Source organism: Apteryx mantelli, chromosome 9, assembly GCF_036417845.1.
Source record: "Apteryx mantelli isolate bAptMan1 chromosome 9, bAptMan1.hap1, whole genome shotgun sequence".
Taxonomy (NCBI): Eukaryota; Metazoa; Chordata; class Aves; order Apterygiformes; family Apterygidae; genus Apteryx; species Apteryx mantelli.
Window position 1 is genome coordinate 21932356 of NC_089986.1, and position 9957 is coordinate 21942312.

Below are 9957 nucleotides of genomic sequence, written 5' to 3' on the forward strand. Positions count from 1 at the left end.
CAGTCAGGAATCTTTTGAAGAATCCAAGCAAAACAGAAATCCATGGGGCTCAGGGGTTGCGTATATTTGCATTTCAAAAGACTTCACTTAATTTTATCAGTATTGCTGTACTTAGCAAAATACCTTGAGAGCCCAGGCATGCCCTGGGAAGGCATGGAGGAGGTAGAACAAAGCCACAATTAATTATAAGAATGCTGATGGAATTAATTTAAATTTAAAGCATAAAACCCTTCCCCCTAGTATTACTAAATTTGAACTGGGATGAATAGAACAATGGTGGCCCTCAAATTGCTTTAAACAACATTGAGTGAGTCTTTAACGTTCTTACAAGAGAACTAAGAATGGCTATAAAAATCCATCATTCAAAATCTCTAGGAGCTAAACAGAAATTGGCTGGAAAAAGTTCTATCATTTTATTACATACATACACACGCGTCCATATAGTGGTAGTTCCTTTGCTTGGAGCCTCTCACCAAAACTTAGCGGATGCTGCACAGTCCTTGTCAAGCATCAACAGAACCTGGACATTATGTTCTAATTCTTTTTTATTTTAAATGTTTATAAATTATTAAAATAAAAGATCTATATAACTGCTGTAGACATATCATGTTTTACCTGGGCTCAGACTCCTGTTTTAATGATAACACTTACTCAATATCTGATGAATTAGAATGATGCATTTGTAGTGAATACACAGCTGAAAGCTATTTTTCTGTCAAAGATTTAATTGAAAGTTACCCAAATTAATAATGCCAAGAAAACAATAGCAGTATTGGCATTACATCAAAAGTCAGTCTTGGTACATTAAAGAGGTACCTTTCAATGATCAGAGAAAAGATTAAATTTTATGGAAGGCTGGTTGGGTGTTTGTTTATTTGGTTTTTTGGTTTTTTCTTTTTTTAACAAGTTCTGGCAGCTGGGTTACAACTCTGGATGGAAGCCCAGAGTGCCGTTTTCACTTGCAATCAAGGCTACAGCTTAGAACAGAAGAGGAAACAAATCTCTCTGCAGTGAGAGCTGGGGGGAGAACAAGCACGCTCTGTCTGGCAGCAGGTGGCAATGGGGGAGCCCGGTAACCACCAGTGCGGATGGTTATATGTTACACTCCAATTCATTTTCATTTTTTTTTAATGCAAGCAACCTAAAACACAGCTGCCCATCTGCACTCCCTGACGACAGCTGGCTTGTCTTCTCACAGATTAAGTCAAAGCCACCCAGCCTCTGTAACCCATTCAGACCACTGCCCATTGATGTCCACCTCTGGCTCAGCCCCATTTTCACTCCACCCGGTGTCTGAGCAGCAGGTGACTCCACGGGGACGAGGCTCTCAGACCTCACCATGACAAGTGCCACATGGACACCTTCATGGATAGGTCGAGCTAGGGTGGCAAATGAGGCTGAAAACATCATACCCAACGGCCTCACCTTTGAGGAGCATCTTCATCTCAGCACAGAGCTACAATTATACCCCTTTGCAAATATCAGTTTGTATTAAGCAGAGAAGTTGCATTTATATCAGAAGGTGTTATGAGGGCCCTGTGATACATACTGTCATTGAAAGCAGAACCAGATTTTTGATGCAACTGTGCAAAAAATGCAGTGGGATATGAATAGCAACTTTAAACAACCAGACAACTTCATGCTGTACTCCATCTTCTCCAGCTCTTACTGTCTTGCACTATGAAATCCTACGCAGCGAAGATAGTAATAAAACCAAGCAATAGTAGAAGAATATACTTATAATACTGAAAAGGATACATCACATCACAACATTAGCAAAACATTAGCAAAAAGTACCTTATTCTTTTCTACTTTTGACACCACTTTACCTTCTACCAGTCTTTGTAGAGATTGATTTTTAGATATGGAGATTTCCAGGTGCTGCAGGGACACTAGGGAGCTAGCCTGTGACACAGCTGTACCAGCAGGCTTAGGTACCCAGCTACACTTTTAGCAATTTGCAGCAGTGGAAGACTGGGAAGCAATAATAATACAGTGGCAAAAGAGGTAAACCGAGGCACAGAGTATGAGGGCCAAGTCCGAATCCCAAGGCAATCAATTAATAAACCCTGATTTGCTTACTGCAAAATGATCAACCTTTAAATTCAATTGTGAATCCCAGTTTCCTGTATGACAGCCCACTGTCCTGACTTCTAAACCATCATTCAGACTACTAGAGCAGACACTCTTTTACCTTGGTAAAAGAACTGAGAAGTCAGCAGAAGATCTATTTTTCCATTTGTGTTTGTTTTTAAATACATGAGGGAAGTTGTTACACCTTCTGTACTTATAAATGAAATTCTCTTGAGCTGATTATGAATTCTCAAGAGTAACTTCTCCCAAGGTTTTTACAGGTTTTTAAGACTGTGAATTAAAACAGCTTGAAGATCTGCATTCTCACCAGGTTTGTGGCGTAACGTTAAAATCCACTGTACCCAAGTTTTCTGTTTACTTCAGCAGTATGTATTTTCTCAACAGTTTCTCAAACATCTGGAGTCATATGGGACTATCTGGATGATGAGAAAACTCCAAGGGCTTTGCTCCGAAATGTGCAGTCTCCTAAGACAACACTTCCTGAGAGGCAAAAAGGTCTTGAGAACGCATTGCTGCGAGGCTTGCAGGAGGACCCCAAGCCTGAAAGCCAAACAAACAAAAACCCCACATTGTCTAAGAGGCAGACTGGAACAGCCCTTATTCCTCAACCCCTACGAATTTCAGATGACCTGCTAGTGACTCCTAACTTTTGCCTCATGTAAAAGTGAAAAAAGCTTCATACACAGGCCCCAAGATTACATGCTATAGACTGGGGGAATAAAATCTGTTCAAGTTTTCCTGCTGACTTCAAGCCCTTTCCCTTGGCATCGTATGTTTTAAAAGACAGAAAATGCTACAGTCAAATGCCTTTCAGCCTTCCCTGCTGTTCCTTTGATTCAAAGCAGATCTGAATTAGCTGAATTAGGTGTATTTAAGAGTTGCCATACACCACTGGAAAGACACACTGCTTTGGACTTATTTCTGCAATGCTTCTAGGTCCTTTAAAGGCTGTAGGTGCTTGGTCACCGAGTACAATTCCAAACCTGAGGATAGTGGGTGAGGGAAATTTTTGGCACATCTACATTTTGACACATCTACTTCCCCCCCCCCCCAGATTACATATGCACATTTGAATTCAATCTCCCAATCATTAGTGTAAGAATTAAAGTTATAATCTGTGATGAGTAAACACTATAAAACTGAAGAACTAAATTCCTGGGTACCACTCCGCTTCTCATTTAAAAATGACACAACATAGGATTGCAAATGGAGATACTTTTTCCATAGCTGCTGTTTGGATTCAGTGAGAGTTGTGGATGCCAGTGCCCAATATCCCACGCTGCCTTTTCAACATGCCTGTAAACATTCAGCCCGCATTAGCTCCTCAGAAGTGACAAGGGATATTTGGGTTTGGCTGTACGCATTTTCTCTCCTCACTGTTGTTTATGGCTGAAATTTCGACTTGGTTTTCTTCTCCACAACTCCTCACTGTGCTGTCCCCGTGTTATACATCCTTGACATCACCATATAGAGGATATGCTGCAATTCAAGTGCCAAAAGTTGCTAAAGTGCTTACGCAAGTTAATTACTGCCTGTTTAATCCCACATAATGCAGATTAGTACTGTCAAATACCGTTCCAAGAGCAACTGCTGTAACAGGCAGGCCTGCTGTCGTCTGGGCCTTCGGTCAGGGAAACCTCTGCCTTGAAGAACAGCAGTTGCTTACCTGGGAGGAGAAACCGGTCACACTGTTCCCTGTCAGGACATAGCAAACAGATACAAAAGCTAGATACAACAGACAGACAGGTTTAAAACAGGTATTGGACCCCTCATTTCAAAATAAGAAGTATACTTGATTATTAACTTTAATTCTATGCCGCACCTCTGAAAAGTGGCTTGGATGAAAAACTTCTAAATGAAGTTACAAAGAGCAGTCCCATGGAAGATGTCCATTACTTCAAGACATGAACCAGAATGACAGTCAAATCGCTAGTCACCATTTTCATACCAAACTAAACAACTTAATATATGCCCATTTCTATCAAAGCGAATATGAGTAGGCCAGCGAAAGCAGTCTAATTTCAATAGCAAGTCATTCCTTATAGGAAAGGAGACAGTGGAAAGGTAGAGGTCTTATTTGGAACCTTAGTTTCTCACACTTTGGGTGAAATCTAACTGGATTAATTTGCAATCATCACTCAGGTAAAATGCCCTTTGACAGCAAAGTATGGTTACATTGTGCCTGCTTATTCCTCAAAAGAGTGCAAATACAATGTGAGTAGATGCATAATTTCAGAAATTAGTGAGATGCAATATTTCAGGATTTCCACTAATGCTTTTCCTGTTCTGGAAGGGCAAATATCACCAGTTGTCTTGAGCTGTATCTGGTAATCAGAACTACAACATTTCATATGACAACACAGTTAACTGAGCTACAGTAATAATGCCCATTTCCTCATCCCACATGCTATATGACAGCTAAACAAATATCTTCCACCTCAGCCAACTTTTTTATGGTCAAGCAATAAACTTTTCCATCTCCAGTTCACAGCTGACAAAACGTTGATTGAGGATGTTCATAATGACAGCGTACAATGATATATGATATGGCTCTCTGCCACTGGGAGTGAATCAAGGTACAGGATAGTAAACTTCCGTGTTTTTAAAAGCATTTCTCATTTCATGTGACCCAGTTATAGATGCTAAGTAAAACTGACTCGTTGCTAATATAAAAAAGATAAGTGCACATAAATCACATCAATACTTTGTTTACACTAGAGACCTAAATCTTTTGTATTCTAAAAAACTGAAGAGATTTTTGCAAGCACAAGAGACAGGAGTTTAAAAGATGAACAAGTATCTGGAAATGTTTAATCTCACACTCAGCCTGCCTTGGCTGTTAACCCCAACGCCTCGCAGAGGGGCTCCGTCGGCACGTGGGCGCTCCCGGCCCGGCAGCCAGAGCTGCTCCTGCCCACAGCTCCTTGCACCTCTGCCGGGTCCTGCCACCCTCAGTTTCGAGGAAGGCTTGAGGGCAGATGCCAGGCTGAGATGCGGACGTGCACCTTGCCCCGCCACGGGACAAGGACGCCTGGCGGTGATGGGCTGACAGCGGAGCGGGGACGGCTCAGCCACCGCGGCAAGAGCTGCGGCAGGTCGCGTGCCCACAACCCCACTTCTCTTTGCCGTTTCCCCCAGGGCAGTGCATGCTCAAGCACTGCGGGAGGTTAGTGCTGACCTTGCTGGAAGTGGGACAAATGCCAGGGAAGAAAAGCAAACGTATCAGTCAAACATTAGTCAAGAGGTGGCAGGGAGGCTCAGAAGGCCTAAAATCAAGAATGAACAGGATGAAAAATAAATCCTGCCAGAACATAAACAAGTTTCCTACTCATAGTACTCAAGAATCTGAATATTTTTCATAGTTTTTTTTTCCCCTGAAGCTCAAAAAGCAATGATACGTTTCAAATAGCTTGTAGAGTAGCAATAGTAGGGCTACTTCTTTTCTTTGCCCTCCTTCCTGCTCCCAGCCCCAACATCTTCCCTCAGAAAGAAAGAGGTCAAGCTACAAAGTCACATATACAGAAGAAATTTTCAGGTAAAACACTGAAGCAGAAGGAAGTAAGATGGAAGACGATGAGACAGGAGCGTGAATGAACACATTAAAGCAGCCTCCATAGCAGAGAAGTCAGACGTGAACTGTCAAGAGCACTCAGGAGGCAACGAGTCTATTTTTTAAACTTTATAAAGCTGCAGCAAGAACTGGTCCTGCGGTTTCTCTAAGCGGGAACAGCAAGACAAACTCTCCTCCTCTGCTCCTGCCTTTCGTCCCCCCTACCTTGGCATCCTGCTCTTTAAGCGATGAAACCAGGGAGTCACCCTGCAGTCAGGCACTACAAGCCATGACCGAGCTGCGACCTTGTCTGGTCTCAGAAGTGCGAGCATGTGCATGCCTGAATCTTGATGCCCAGGGTATCCAAGAACATCCTATCCCTTGGCACTGAGGACCGGGGTTTGGCTGTTCTCAGCAACCCGAAATACTTATTTGTGACTCTAATGACAAGCGTTAAAAAAAAAAAAAAAAATTCAGCACCCTTTTGAAAATTTGCCCATTGATGCTGGGCAACGAAGCTGGGCTCTTAAGAAAAGTCTGAATTCTAGGTCTTAATTTTCACAGATTCTGAAGAGTCGCACTTTCTTTTGGCTTCATATGGAGCTTTCAACAGTAAGCACTTCTGAAAATCTACCTTGCACACACCTCTAAAATACACAGTGACAGAAAGGTAGCTAAAAAGTTGACATCTTATTCTAAAGTCCAGGACCTCAGTCCTTCACAGCTGCTTTGGTGTTGCATTTCTGCCAAAGTACCCACCTCAGAGAGAGCTTGAGCATGTGAAAAGTGATGTACATCTGCAATTAACTGCCTGAAAGAAGTAGAAGTGTTTATATAATATATATTGCTTTGCTGTATACTGGAAGCTGTAATAAATATAGGCTTGAAAATGTTAAGCTTTCTTATGTGATACCCAGTGAAGAGAACAACCAATCCAGATTTATACATTACTCACTCTTTGTGATGGATTAGGCAAATAATTTTACTCATTTTTTCCCATCTTTAAAATGCAGCTGACATTATTTACGCTTCTCCATAAAGCCTTCATAAGTCTATAGACAGAGAGAGCAAGGTACACGGTAAACATCCTCCAAGCCTGAACCTGGAGGGGTACACAGAGCAACCAGGGCGGCACTTTGAATGCAGCTTGCGCTCTGGCAACCTCTGCAGAGCTCTTCAGTACTTCCCTTCAGCCGCAGTCACCACGCTCACATTTTTTTCTAATATATATATATATTTTAATATATATACATGTATATATATATATTTTTTTTTCCAAAACATCCCCTTTGACTGGCGGGGAGGAGGCCGCCCCCGCCGGCGCCCCGCGGCCGCGCTGCCCCACTCCTCCGCGCTTCGCTCCGCCCCGCGGAAGGGCCGCGCCCGCGGGCCGGCACAGCCCCCGCGCAGCCGCCCGGAGCCCGGCGCGGCGGCGCCACCTCGCGGCGCGGCGCAGCGCAGCGCTGCACGGCGCGGCCGCTCCGACGGGCGCCGCCGGCGGGTAGCACCGGAGCTGTTAAGAAGGAAAAATACTCTCGGAAAAGGCACCAGAAAGAGGAAAAACAGTTCAGCCGGTGGAGGAGCGGGCGCCCCTCTCCGCCCCTGCCTCACACCCAAACCCGTCCCTGCAACTCAAAGGCACCTCAGCACCCGCCGGGCTCTCAGGGCAGCGCCGGGGCAGCTTCCAGGGAGCTTCTGGCCGGGTCCCTGCACAGGGGCATCAGGTTTCTGCCTCGCACAGCGAGAAGCAGATGAAGAGCTTGCTGGTGGCACTACACCCCTGTGCTTCAAGAGGTATTGGCACCGTTCTGAATTTAGCTCCACTACTACACTTCTTGAAACAGACTTAAAAAAAGCCACTACTATCTATCTTACTTACAAAAGCTACTGCTTTTAAGCCTTACTTTATCAAAACACATGCATAGTTATATGGAAAGGTGACAGAGTAAGGTTTTCCCCGTGTTAGTCAATCTAGAGCAGTTTCTTGCAAACAGGCAGCCTGTCACCCAGCTTCTCCGAGCCGACCGCCAGCACCGCCACTGGCTTCCCTTCAAGGTCAACCCCACTGGACATGGGGATTAACAGGATCACTGCAAACATGTTTTTCCTGAGCTGAACTAAGGTCACTCATAGGTAACTACAGCTTTGGTAAACAATGTTCTGCCTGGAGTCAGGACTCCTAAGAGCAAATGCACATCAGCCATCCCACCCTTCCTCGCAAATTGTTTCGCTCATCATCTGCAAGAACTGAAATGATTTAGGGTACTTGGGCCTTCTTGTTTTAACTGGACTCTTTGTTTAAGCAGGCCTTTACTGGGCAGGAGTTCACTAGGGAGATTGGGCAGGAAGTTTTCTTTGTATGATTCTCCCCTGAAAGGCTACGTTTTCTTCCCTTTTTAAGTCATGAAAAATGCCTGCTTTAACTTGAAAAATTAGATTTTACTTTCTGTTTATGCAAGACAAGTTTAGAGGAACATCACAGATTTTAGCAACATGCAAAACATTCAGGTTCTGTTTTAGTGTAGACTTTTACCTCAATGCACTTTAAAGCACATATGTCCATATTATTATATCTAAGAATTAGTAGTAAGCAATTTCCTGAGGAAACAGTGTAATTCCTTCCTCCCCACCCCAGGCAGCCTCTCCTCTACAAATAGAGATAGAGAATGCCAGGTTTCCATTCAACAAACTTACTCTCCATATTCGATATTGGTTGTTGACTGCAGCAAGGAAATAATAGACCATTCTTGATTCATGTTAGCTAAAAAAGCTTGCAAGCAAGCTTACAAGCTTGCAGGGCTCTGTGTTCCTTGGTCTGTCACAGTAGTTTATTAAATTTCAACCTAACCATTCGAAAAACAGGAGGACTCCATTCACAGCAGTAATAGATTTAACTGAAAATAAATTGTACGAGCAGAAGGTGTTACTTGGCTGGCAGTTTTTCCTGTTACTACTGTCCAGGACTGAAAAGAACTGAGGCTGGTTGCCAGACTGAAGTTGAGCATATGAGGACAACAAGCATTTCTGGACCCCAGCATACATCAATGGAGTCAATACCTTTTTTTTTGCACTGCAAAAGGCCACCTCAGAAACATTTTCTATCTGTGAAACTTACTGTTATGGTATGGAAGGCTGCAATAAAGGATATAGTTCCTCACCTTCTTTAGTGACTTTGATTGATATATTTTTCCAGCATATGAATGAATTAGGTAAATTTCCTCTTTTTCTCTCCTCTCCTTCCTTCTCTACAGTTGTATTCTGTCTGAGAAGACAAGGGACTGTTCGGATCTCCAATTCAGGCAGTGCTCCAGCAGTTTAGCTGACAAAATTGATACCAACCTGAAGAAACATCATCTGAAAAAACATGTACATCCTTCAGGCCACCAGATTCCCCTTCAGAGTCAACTCCTTTAGCATGGAGACAACATAGCTTACCTATTACAGACAGCTGCAATCAGGATTAGAGTTTCTACAGCACTTCAGAAAGTATGAAGGTTCAGTTGTTCTCTGTTCCTCATTTTTCTCCGTTTCTGGCTTTACAGGTATAATTTGCTTTTTAGTATTTCAACAAAAAACAAGATGTGATGCTCATCCATTGGTAAACTACAACACATCTCCCATTTACACGCCCACAGGTATGATGAGACGCTTTCAAAGCAACCCAAAGCCACTTTACTTTTTACCTATTTTTTTCCTGTATAGTATACTAAAATGCAAGGTGGGATCCCTCCATTAAAAAAAAAAAACACAGTATTAAAACAGTAACAAAACACCATTAGCTTTTCCAAGGCTTCATAATTGTCAGCACAGCTGTCAGTATAAGCATTGCCATACTGAAAAGAGACTACAATCAGTTTTGAAGTGTCTAGTTTTCCTCTTCCCAGTAGAGAAGTGCAACACATTTTTTAATCCAAGCAGCTGTTTAGGTCCCCAAGTTCCTAGAGTTAAGCAGAGCCTATGCTGGGTTTGTTCTTTCTAGGGCCTTGAAACTCTGATACAAGTTCAATTTAAATTCAAACTTATGCTTGAACTGAACTCAAGTTGAATTCAGCACAGAAAGCTATGATTTGCTATGACTTCACCCGTTTCTCAGAGGAATCGCCCACCCTTCCGTGTTCTGGCATTGCTGCCACATCTCCCTGGCATCGTGTGCCTGCTTACAGCCATGGATAGCTGCAGCCCAACCTTTCCCTGCTATGGGGCACTTCTTCCTCAGGCCCTTTTGGACTCACAGCAGGAGCCTGTCTTCAGGTGATCCCTGAGGAGACTGCAGACAGCAGTCCGTCCACCTTCACTAACCCCCGATTTCAGCA